Raw genomic sequence first — 12613 nt, 5'->3', positions numbered from 1 at the left:
GAGTAACATCATCCTCTCCACAAGTAAATAGTAGGAAAAATATCAAAGAAGGTGTGTACACCGCTTGTGATATTGGGAGTAATATCATCCTACCTCACCTGGATATTAGAAAAAATATCGGGGGGCGTTTACACCACCTGCGATATTGGGAGTAATATAATTTTCTACCCCAGTGGATATTTAGAACAATATCACAGGGGCAGTGTACACCCTCTGAGATATTGCGAGTAATATCGTTCTCACCCCGCCGCCCCCACCCCAGATAGTAGGAACAATATAACAGGCAGATTATACACATGCCGCAACATTGAAAGTAATATCATCCTTTTCCCCCTGGATATTAGGAACAATATCTTATGGGGGGTTTACAGCCCATTCCATTTTGGGAGTAATATCAACTTCTTCATTGCTGGAAATAAGAAACAATATAGCAGTTCTGGTGTACACACCCTGTGATATGGGCAGTAATATCATAGACTCTCCCCCGGCATATTAGGAACAATATCAAAAAGGGGTGTATACCCACAGCGATTTTGGGATTAATATCATACTCTCCCCCCTGGATATTAGGAACCATATCAAAGAAGGAGTGTCTGCCCCTTGCGATAGTGACAGTAATATCATCCTCTCCCTCCCTGGATATTAAGAACAATAAAACAGAATTGGTGTACACCCACGACGATCATGGGAGTAATGTCATCCTCTAACCCCTGGATATGAAAAACAATATCACAGAGGAGGTGTACACCCCTCGCGATATGGCCAGTAATATCATCGTCTCCTCCACTGCGTATTAGGAACAATATCAAAGGGGTGTGTACACCTCCTGCGCTATTGGGAGTAATGTCATTCTCTTTTCCCCTGAATATGAGGAATAATATCACTGATGGGGTGTACAACTCCTACGATATAGGCAGTAATATCATCCTCTCCCAACCTGGATATTAGGAACAAAATAACAGGACATGTACACCCCCTGTGATACTGGGAATAATATCATCCTCTCTCCCACTTAATATTAGAAACCATATCCCAGGAAGAGTGTAAACCCTCTGAGATATTGAGAGTAATATCATCCACTCCCTACCTAAATATTAAAAACAATGTCACGGGAGGGGTGTACACCCCTACAATATTGGGAGTAATATCATCCTCTCCCTCCCTAGATATTAGAAACAATATAAAAGGGGTCGCGTACACCCCCTGTGATATTGGGAGTAATATCATTCTAATCCCCCCTGGATATTAGGAAGAATATTATACAGGGGATGTACACCCCTTGACATATTGTGAGTCATATCATTTCTCTTCCCTTGGACATTAGGGACAATATCACGGGGGGGGTGTCCCCTGTTATATTGAAATTATTACCATCCTCTCCCAAACTGAATATTAAAAACAACGTCACGGGGCTGCTGTGACCCCAGTAATATGGACAGTGCTATCATTGTCTCCCTCCCTAAATATTAACAGTATCACAAGAGGGGTGTACACCCCCTGCGATATGGCCAGTAATATCATCGTCTCTACCTTTGGATACTAGGAACAACATCACAGAGGGTGTGTACACCCCCTGCGATATTGGGCATAATGTTAGCCTCTCTTCCCCTGGATATAAGGAACAATATCCCTGGTCGGGGGAGGTGGAGTACATTAAGAACAATATCTGAAGGAGGTGGGTGTACACCCCCTGAGATATTGGGTGTAGTATCATCCTCTCTTTCCTAGGATATTAAGAACAATATCACAGGAGGGGTGTACAGCCCCTGCGATATTGGGAGTAATATCATCCCCTCCCCCTCTCTATATAAGGAACAATATCCTGGGGTGGGTGTACATCCCCTGCGATATTGGGCGTAATGTCATCATCTCCCAATGTGGATATTGGGAATAATGTCCCAGGGGGGTGTACACCTTCTTCGATATTGGGAGTAGTATCATCCTCTCCCCTCGGGATTATAGGCAGAATATGGAAGGGGTTTTACAGCTCATGCGATATGGGCAGTAATATCATCCTCTCTCCACCTAGATATTAGGAACTATATCACAGGCGGCTGTACACTTGTTACGATATTGGGAGTAATATCATCCTCTCCCATCATGGATATTAAGAACAATATTACCAAAGAGGTGTACACCCCCTGTGATATTGACAGTAATATTTGGCTCTCCCCTTCGGGTTATTAGGAACAATGTCGCAGGAGGTGTGCACAACCCCTGCGATATTGGGAGTCATATCATCTTCTCCCCCTGAATATAAGAAACAATATCACAGTGGGTGCGTACAGCCGCTGCGACGTTGCCACCAGTATCATCCTCTCCCTCCCAGGATATAAGGAACAATGTCACAAGGGGGCGCACACCCCCTGCGATATTGGGGGTAATATCTTCCTCTGCCCCGCTGGCTATTAGGAACAATGTCACAGAAGGGGTGTCCACTCCCTGCTATATTGGGAGTGAGATCTTCCTCTCCGTCCCTGAATATTAGGAACAATATCCCTAGGGAGTGTACACCTCCTGCAATAGTGAGACTAAGATCATCCTCTCGCCCCCTGGATATTAGGATCAATATCATAGGGGTGGTGTACCCCCCCTGCGAAATTGGAAGAAATATCATCCTCTCCACCTTTGGACGTTAGGGACAGTATCACGGGGGAGGTCTACGCCCCCTGCGATATTGGGAGTCATATCATCCGCTCCCACCCAGGACATTAGGAACAAGATGACTGAACGGAGGTACACCCGCAGCGATATTTTCAATAATGTCATTCTCTACGCCCTGGCAATTAGGAGAAACATTATAGAGGGGTGTACACTTTCAGCGACATCGGGAGTAATATCCTCTCCCCCACAGATATCGGGAACAGTTATATTATTAATGTTAATAAATATATTAATTAATAGTAATCATCGATATTAATAATTGCAATAGAGACAGTAAAAGTTAATACGGATTAAAAATATTAACAATTACTATTAATAATAATATCACTATTAATAAAATAATATTAATCAATGTTACATAAATCAGTCATAAGTGATGTTGGTAATAAAACAATAAATATTAAGATTAATAACTAATATTGAAAAATGACATTAATACAGATAATTTTAATCATGCATAATCGTACATTTAAAATGATTAATAACGTTATACTATTAATATTACCATTGATAATTATTAAGACTGATGTTTAACAATATTATTAAGATTGATGCTTAATAATTAATCGTATTATTTCTCCTAATACCGCAGGGGGTGTACACCTACCCGTGATATTGTTCCTAATATCCAGGGATGGAGAGCATGATACTAGTTTTAATATCTCAGTAGGTGTACACTCACCCTGTGACACTGATCCTAATATCCAGGGAGTAGAGTATGACATGACTCCCAACATAGCAGTGAATGTACAGCCACCCGGTGATATTGCTCCTAATATTCACGGAAGAAGCGTAGGATATTACTTCCAAAATCGCAGGGAGTGTACACCTCTTCTGTGATATTGTTCCTGGTATCCCGAGGGGGAGAGGATGATGATAATTCCAGTATCGCAGGCTGTGATCACCCACCCTGTGATATTGTTATTAACATCCTGAAAGGGAGAGGATGATATTACTCCCCGTAATAGATAGATATTACTCCCCATAACAGAGCAGGAGGTGTACACCCACCCTGTGATATTGTTCCTAATATTCAGAGGCCGAGAGGTCGATATTACTCCCAATATGGCAGGAAGTGTACACCCCCGTGTGAGATGGTCCTTAATAATATTCCAAGGTGGAGGGGGAGATATTACTCCCAATATCGCAGAAAGTGTACACCCCCCCAGGGATATTGTTCTCATGATCCTGGAGGGAAGAGGATGATGTCACTTTAAATATCACAGAAGGTGTGCACGCCCCCACTGATATCGGTTCTAATTTCCACGTGGGAGAGGAGGATGTGACGCCCAATCACACCTGCAGTAGAAACACAGCTATGATACTGTTCTTAATATTCAGGGAGGAGGACGATGATATTACTCCCAAAACAGACGGCTGTACACCGTCTGCACACCGAGGGTGTACCCCCATCTGTGAAATAGTTTATAATTTCCAGAGGGGGAGATGATAACACTCCGAATACCGTAAACAGGCTGTGAGTCCACCGCGGATCCTAAAAACCAGGGAGGGAAGAGGGACTGGCACTTACTCCCCGCATCGCGTGGGGTGTCTCACCCCCTTGCGATGGGGGTCCTAAGAGCCAGTGGGGGATGAGGGGCTGGCTCTCAGTCACTGCCTCGCGGGTGGTCCTTCCCCCCGCTGCGATGGGGGTCCTAAGAGCAAGGGGGGCAAGTAGGGCTGGCTCTCTGTCCCCGCCTCGCCGGAGGTACCTCGCACCCTTGCGATGGGGGCCCTAAGAGCCAGGGGGGGAAGAGGGGCTGCCTCTTACACCCCGCATCAAGGGGGGTCCTGGCGATGGGGGTCCTAAGAGCCACGGGGGAAGAGGGGCTGCCTCTCAGTCCCCGCCTCGCGGGGGGTGCCTCCTCCCCCTGCGATGGGGGACCTAAGAGCCAGTGGGGGAAAGGAGCTGGCTGTCAGTCCGTGTCTCGCAGGGGTGCCTCCCCCCTCCGGGATGGGGGTCCTAAGAGCCAGTGGGGGATGAGGGGCTGGCTCTCAATACCAGCCTCGCGGGGGTGCCTCACCCCCAGGCGATGGGGATCCTAAGAGCCAGGGGGGTAAGAGGGGCAGGCTCTCATTCCCCGCCTTGCGGGGGGTGGCTACCTCCCCTGCGATGGGGGTCCTTAGAGCCAGGAGGGGAAGAGGGGCTGGTTCTCAGTCCCCGCCTCGCGGGGGATGCCTCCCCGTGCCGCAATGGGGGTCCTAATAGCCAGGGGGGGAAGAGGGGCTGGCTCTCAGTCCCTGCCTCGCGGGTGGTCCTTCCCCCCGCTGTGATGGGGGTCCTAAGAGCAAGGGGGGGAAGTGGGGCTGGCTCTCTGTCCCCGCCTCGCCGGGGGTGCCTTGCACCCTTGCGATGGGGGTCCTAAGAGCCGGGGGGGGGGAAGCGAGGCTGGCTCTCAGTCACCACAGCATGAGGGGCCTTTCTATTCTGGTTTTGCCCAACAGTAAGCTTATTATGAATCTGGTTCTAGCAGGGCAGTTGCTGCGAAGGCCCTCAAACAGGGGGGCCATCCTTTAGAAAACCTGTCTAGCTGTTTAGAGAGGTAGGCCACCGGCCTCAGCCAGGGCCCCACAGTTTGGGTTTAAAGTCCAGCTGCCATCTTTTCTCTGACGCATACAGTGGAAAAGGCTTTGTGAGATCCGCTAGCCCCTGGGCTGGGGCTTTCAGAAGTTTTTCCTTTAAGTCATGAAAGACTTGCTGTTGTTGGAATCCCCATTCCAAATGTTCCCGGTCCCCGCCCCCTTTGTGACGTCGTACAAAGGCGTGGCTAATACTGCAAAGTTGGGCTCCGCAGTCTACAAAACCCCACAGCTCCTAGGAATTCTCTCACCAGCCTTCTGCCCTTAGGCTCCGGAAGATTGCAAATGACTTGCTTTCTTTCGGATCCCGGGCTGCTTTCGGACACCTGTCGAATAGTAAATCCCAAGTAAGCTACCTGCGGTCATCGGCAGATCTGAGTTTTCTTCTTGGACACCTAATACCCACAGCCCTCCAGGTCGGTCCTAAGGATCTTAGAATCCTCGATGGGGGTCATAAGCCAGGGGGGGAAGAGGGACTGGCTCTCAGTCCCCGCCTCGCGGGGTGTGCCTCCCCCGTGTGATGGGGATCCTCAGAGTTGGGCGGGGAAGAAGAGCTGGCTCTCAGTCACCGCCGCGCGGGGGGTGCCTCCCCCCCTGCGATGGGGGTCCTAAGAGAAATGGAGGGAAGAGGGGCTGGCTCTCAGTCCCCGCCACGAGGGGGTGCCTCCCCCCCTGCGATGGGGGTCCCAAGAGCCAGGGGGGGAAGAGCGGCTGGCTCTAAGTCCGCGCCTCGCCAGGGGTGCATCCCCCCACTGCGATGGGGGTCCTAAGAGCCAGGGGAGGAAGAAGGGCTGACTCTCAGTCCCCGCCTCGCGGGGGGTGCCTTGCTACCCTGCGATGGGGGTCCTAAGAGCCAGGCAGGGAAGAGGGGTTGGCTCCCAGTCCCCGCCGCGCGGTGGGTGCCTCCCCCCCACAGCGATGGGGGTCCTAAGAGCCAGGCAGGGAAGAGGGGTTGGCTCCCAGTCCCCGCCGCGCGGGGGGTGCCTCCCCACCACTGTGATGGGGGTCCTAAGAGCCATGGGGGGAAGAGGGGCTGGCTCTCAGTCCCCGCCGCGCGGGGTGTGCCTCCCCCCCTCGCGATCCGGATCCTAAGAGCCAGGGGGGGAACAGGGGCTGGCTCAGTCCCCGCCTCGCGGGGGGTGGCTCGCTCCGCTGAGATGGGCATCCTAAGAGCCAGGGGAGGAAGAGGGGGAGAGGATGATAATTTCAGCATCGCAGGCTGTGTTCACCCAGCCTGTTAAATTGTTATTAGTATCCTGAAAGGGAGAGGATGATATTACTCCCCATAACAGACAGATATGACTCCCCATCGTAGAGCACGAGGTGTACACCCGCCCTGTGATTTTCTTCCTCATATTCAGAGACCGAGAGGTTGATGTCACTCCCAATATCGGAGGAAGTATACACCCCCATGTGAGATGTTCCTTAATGATATTCCACGGCGGAGGGGGTGATATGACTACATACATGGCAGAAAGTGGAAACCCCCCAGGGATATTATTCCCACGATCCTGGAGGGAAGAAGATGATGTTACTTTCAATATGACAGAAGGTGGATGAAGTGGTGGACTGCCCCTCCACACCTGTGAGTATTTCTAGTTGGGTGGGACGAGAGACTGAGAAAAGAAATAAGACACAGAGAGAAAGTGTAAAGATACAACAGTGGGTCCAGGGGACCGGCGCTCAGCACACCAAGGACCTGCACCGGCACCAGCCTCTGAGTTCCCTCAGTTGTTATTGATTATGATTTTCATGATTTTAGCAGAAAGGAATGTAGTAGGAGAGCAGGGTGATGATAAGGAGAGAGTCAGCAGAAGACATGTGAGCAAAAGAATCCATGTCATAATTAGGTTCAAGGGAAGGTACTATGACTGGACATGCACGTAAGCCAGATTTGTTTCTCTGCACCCAAACATCTCAGTGGAGTAAAGAAGAACAAGGCAGTGTTACTGCAAACATGTCTGGCCTCCCGCCACAGGGCAGCTTTTCTCCTATCTCAGAGTTGAACGAATGTACAATCGGGTTTTACACCGAGACATTCAGTTCCCAGGGACAAGCAGGAGACAGTGGCCTTCCTCCATCTCAGCTGCAAGAGGCTTTCCTCTTTTACTAATCCACCTCAGCACAGACCCATTACGGGTGTCGGGCTGGGGGACAGTCAGGTCTTTCTCATCCCATGAGGCTATATTTCAGACTATCAGATGGGGAGAGAGCTTGGACCATACCCTGCTTTCAAGGGCAGAGGTCCCTGCGGCTTTCCACAGTGCATTGTGTCCCCGGTTTATTGAGACTAGAGAATGGCGATGACTTTTACCAAGTATACTGCTGGTAAACATTTCGTTAACAAGGCACGTCCTGCACAGCCCTGCATCCCTTGAACTTTGATTTTATACAACACATGTTTTTGTGAGCTCCAGGTTGGGTCAAAGTGGCTGGGGCCAAGCGGCTAGGGCAAAGCTACAAATTAACAACATCTCAGCAAAGCAATTGTTTAAAGGACAGGTCTTTTTCAAAATGGAGTCTCTTAGGTCTTTCCTTTCTACATGGACACAGTGACAGTCTGATCTCTCTTTCTTTTCCCTACAGGTGGACACGCCCCCACTGATATTCCTTCTAATTGCAACGTGGGAGAGGAGGATATGACACGCGATATCGCAGGGAGTAGAAACACCCCTGTGATACTGTTCTTCATATTCAGGGAGGAAGAGGATGATATTACTCCCAATACAGACGGGTGTACACCCTCTGTACACCGAGGGTGTACACCCGTCTGTGAAAGAGTTCGTAATCTCCAGAGGGGGAGATGATATTAGTCACAATATGGTAAAGAGGCTGTGAGTCCACGGAGGATCCTCAGAGCCAGCGGGGGAAGAGGGGCTGGCTCTCAGTCCCCGCCTCGCGGGGGTGCCTCCCCCCACTGCGATGGGGGTCCTAAGAGCCAGTGGGGGAAGAGGGGCTGGCTCTGAGACCCCGCCTCGCGGGGGGTGCCTCCCCCCCCTGCGATGGGGTTCCTAAGAGCCAGTGGGGGAAGAGGGGCTGGCTCTGAGGCCCCGCCTCGCGGGGGGTGCCTCCCCCCCCTGCGATGGGGTTCCTAAGAGCCAGTGGGGGAAGAGGGGCTGGCTCTGAGACCCCGCCTCGCGGGGGGTGCCTCCCCCCCCTGCGAAGGGGTTCCTAAGAGCCAGTGGGGGAAGAGGGGCTGGCTCTGAGACCCCGCCTCGCTGGGGGTGCCTCCCCCCCCTTCGATGGGGGTCCTAAGGGCCAGTGGGGGAAGAGGGGCTGGCTCTGAGACCCCGCCTCGCGGGGGGTGCCTCCCCCCCTGCGATGGGGGTCCTAAGGGCCAGTGGGGGAAGAGGGGCTGGCTCTGAGACCCCGCCTCGCGGGGGGTGCCTCCCCCCCCTGCGATGGGGTTCCTAAGGGCCAGTGGGGGAAGAGGGGCTGGCTCTCTGTACCCGCCTCGCGGGGGGTGCCTCCCCCCCCTGTGATGGGGGTCCTTAGAGCCAGGAGCAGAAGAGGGGCTGGCTCTCTGTACCCGCCTCGCGGGGGGTGCCTCCCCCCCCGCGATGGGGGTCCTAAGAGCCAGAAGGCTTAGAGGGGCTGGCTCTCAGTCCCCGCCTCGTGGGGGGTGCCTCCTCTCCCTGCGACGGGGGTCCTAAAGGCCAGTGGGGGAAGAGGGGCTGGCTCTGAGACCACGCCTCGCTGGGGTGCCTCCCCCCACTGCGATGGGGGTCCTAAGGGCCAGTGGGGGAAGAGGGGCTGGCTCTGAGACCCCGCCTCGCTGGGGGTGCCTCCTCCCCCTGCGACGGGGGTCCTAAGAGCCAGTGGGGGAAGAGGGGCTGGCTCTCAGTCCCCGCCTCGCGGGGAGTGCCTCCCCTTCCTGCGATGGGGGTCCTAAGAGCCAGGAGGGGAAGAGGGGCTGGCTTTCAGTCACCACAGCTTGGGGGGCCTTTATGTTCTGGTTTTACCCAAGAGTCAGCTGATTTGCTTCTTGTACTAGCAGGGCAGTTGCTGCCAAGGCCCTCAAACAGGGGGGCCATCCTTTAGAAACCCTGTCTAGCTGTTTAGAGAGGTAGGCCACCGGCCTCAGCCAGGGCCCCACAGTTTGGGTTTAAAGTCCAGCTGCCATCTTTTCTCTGACGCATACAGTGGAAAAGGCTTTGTGAGATCCGCTAGCCCCTGGGCTGGGGCTTTCAGAAGTTTTTCCTTTAAGTCATGAAAGACTTGCTGTTGTTGGAATCCCCATTCCAAATGTTGCCGGTCCCCGCCCCCTTTGTGACGTCATACAAAGGCGTGGCTAATACTGCAAAGTTGGGCTCCGCAGTCTACAAAACCCCACAGCTCCTAGGAATTCTCTCACCAGCCTTCTGCCCTTAGGCTCCGGAAGATTGCAAATGACCTGCTTTCTTTCGGATCCCGGGCTGCTTTCGGACACCTGTCGAATAGTAAATCCCAAGTAAGCTACCTGCGGTCGTCGGCAGATCTGAGTTTTCTTCTTGGACACCTAATACCCACAGCCCTCCAGGTCAGTCCTAAGGATCTTAGAATCCTCGATGGGGGTCATAAGCCAGTGGGGGAAGAGGGACTGGCTCTCAGTCCCCGCCTCACGGGGTGTGCCTCCCCCGTGTGATGGGGATCCTCAGAGTTGGGCGAGGAAGAAGGGCTGGCTCTCAGTCACCGCCTCGCGGGGGGTGCCTCCCCTCCCTGCGATGGGGGTCCTAAGAGCCAGGGGGGAAAGAGCGGCTGGCTCTCAGTCCCCGCCTCGCGGGGGTTGCCTCCCCCCCTGCGATGGGGGTCCTAAGAGAAATGGAGGGAAGAGGGGCTGGCTCTCAGTCCCCGCCACGAGGGGGTGCCTCCCCCCCTGCGATGGGGGTCCCAAGAGCCAGGGGGGGAAGAGCGGCTGGCTCTAAGTCCGCGCCTCGCCAGGGGTGCATCCCCCCACTGCGATGGGGTTCCTAAGAGCCAGGGGGGGGAAGAAGGGCTGACTCTCAGTCCCCGCCTCGCGGGGCGTGCCTTGCTACCCTGCGATGGGGGTCCTAAGAGCCAGGCAGGGAAGAGGGGTTGTCTCCCAGTCCCCGCCGCGCGGGGGGTGCCTCCCCCCCACAGCGATGGGGGTCCTAAGAGCCATGGGGGGAAGAGGGGCTGGCTCTCAGTCCCCGCCGCGCGGGGGGTGCCTCCCCCCCTCGCGATACGGATCCTAAGAGCCAGGGGGGGAACAGGGGCTGGCTCAGTCCCCGCCTCGCGGGGGGTGGCTCGCTCCGCTGAGATGGGCATCCTAAGAGCCAGGGGAGGAAGAGGGGGAGAGGATGATGATAATTTCAGCATCGCAGGCTGTGTTCACCCAGCCTGTTAAACTGTTATTAGTATCCTGAAAGGGAGAGGATGATATTACTCCCCATAACAGACAGATATGACTCCCCATCGTAGAGCACGAGGTGTACACCCGCCCTGTGATTTTCTTCCTCATATTCAGAGACCGAGAGGTTGATGTCACTCCCAATATCGGAGGAAGTATACAGCCCCGTGTGAGATGTTCCTTAATGATATTCCACGGCGGAGGGGGTGATATGACTACATACATGGCAGAAAGTGGAAACCCCCCAGGGATATTATTCCCACGATCCTGGAGGGAAGAAGATGATGTTACTTTCAATATGACAGAAGGTGGATGAAGTGGTGGACTGCCCCTCCACACCTGTGAGTATTTCTAGTTGGGTGGGACGAGAGACTGAGAAAAGAAATAAGACACAGAGAGAAAGTGTAAAGATACAACAGTGGGTCCAGGGGACCGGCGCTCAGCACACCAAGGACCTGCACCGGCACCAGCCTCTGAGTTCCCTCAGTTGTTATTGATTATGATTTTCATGATTTTAGCAGAAAGGAATGTAGTAGGAGAGCAGGGTGATGATAAGGAGAGAGTCAGCAGAAGACATGTGAGCAAAAGAATCCATGTCATAATTAGGTTCAAGGGAAGGTACTATGACTGGACATGCACGTAAGCCAGATTTGTTTCTCTGCACCCAAACATCTCAGTGGAGTAAAGAAGAACAAGGCAGTGTTACTGCAAACATGTCTCGCCTCCCGCCACAGGGCAGCTTTTCTCCTATCTCAGAGTTGAACGAATGTACAATCGGGTTTTACACCGAGACATTCAGTTCCCAGGGGCAAGCAGGAGATAGTGGCCTTCCTCCATCTCAGCTGCAAGAGGCTTTCCTCTTTTACTAATCCACCTCAGCACAGACCCATTACGGGTGTCGGGCTGGGGGACAGTCAGGTCTTTCTCATCCCATGAGGCTATATTTCAGACTATCAGATGGGGAGAGAGCTTGGACAATACCCTGCTTTCAAGGGCAGAGGTCCCTGCGGCTTTCCACAGTGCATTGTGTCCCCAGTTTATTGAGACTAGAGAATGGCGATGACTTTTACCAAGTATACTGCTGGTAAACATTTCGTTAACAAGGCACGTCCTGCACAGCCCTGCATCCCTTGAACTTTGATTTTATACAACACATGTTTTTGTGAGCTCCAGGTTGGGTCAAAGTGGCTGGGGCCAAGCGGCTAGGGCAAAGCTACAAATTAACAACATCTCAGCAAAGCAATTGTTTAAAGGACAGGTCTTTTTCAAAATGGAGTCTCTTAGGTCTTTCCTTTCTACATGGACACAGTGACAGTCTGATCTCTCTTTCTTTTCCCTACAGGTGGACACGCCCCCACTGATATTCCTTCTAATTGCAACGTGGGAGAGGAGGATATGACACGCGATATCGCAGGGAGTAGAAACACCCCTGTGATACTGTTCTTCATATTCAGGGAGGAAGAGGATGATATTACTCCCAATACAGACGGGTGTACACCCTCTGTACACCGAGGGTGTACACCCGTCTGTGAAAGAGTTCGTAATCTCCAGAGGGGGAGATGATATTAGTCACAATATGGTAAAGAGGCTGTGAGTCCACGGAGGATCCTCAGAGCCAGCGGGGGAAGAGGGGCTGGCTCTCAGTCCCCGCCTCGCGGGGGTGCCTCCCCCCACTGCGATGGGGGTCCTAAGAGCCAGTGGGGGAAGAGGGGCTGGCTCTGAGACCCCGCCTCGCGGGGGGTGCCTCCCCCCCCTGCGATGGGGTTCCTAAGAGCCAGTGGGGGAAGAGGGGCTGGCTCTGAGGCCCCGCCTCGCGGGGGGTGCCTCCCCCCCCTGCGATGGGGTTCCTAAGAGCCAGTGGGGGAAGAGGGGCTGGCTCTGAGACCCCGCCTCGCGGGGGGTGCCTCCCCCCCCTGCGAAGGGGTTCCTAAGAGCCAGTGGGGGAAGAGGGGCTGGCTCTGAGACCCCGCCTCACTGGGGGTGCCTCCCCCCCCTTCGATGGGGGTCCTAAGGGCCAGT

The 12613-nt window shown here is 53.4% G+C and overlaps 2 long non-coding RNA genes across 2 annotated transcripts; both read left to right on the top strand.

Annotated features, from left to right (window-relative positions):
- The first annotated feature begins 5174 nt into the window (after positions 1-5174).
- LOC134731079 (uncharacterized) lies at positions 5175-8234 on the top strand. The gene is made up of 3 exons (XR_010113146.1): positions 5175-5660; positions 6606-6829; positions 7831-8234. It is a non-coding gene; the product is annotated as an uncharacterized LOC134731079 (long non-coding RNA).
- A 387-nt stretch (positions 8235-8621) lies between these two features.
- Positions 8622-12340, top strand: LOC129393167 (uncharacterized). Its single transcript, XR_008619846.2, has 3 exons — positions 8622-9763; positions 10712-10935; positions 11937-12340. It is a non-coding gene; the product is annotated as an uncharacterized LOC129393167 (long non-coding RNA).
- Positions 12341-12613: the final 273 nt, after the last annotated feature.

The sequence above is a fragment of the Pan paniscus genome, chromosome 8, assembly GCF_029289425.2.
Source record: "Pan paniscus chromosome 8, NHGRI_mPanPan1-v2.0_pri, whole genome shotgun sequence".
Classification (NCBI taxonomy): Eukaryota; Metazoa; Chordata; class Mammalia; order Primates; family Hominidae; genus Pan; species Pan paniscus.
Note: the sequence above shows the minus strand (reverse complement) of the source record. Positions and strands in the feature narration are given on the sequence as shown.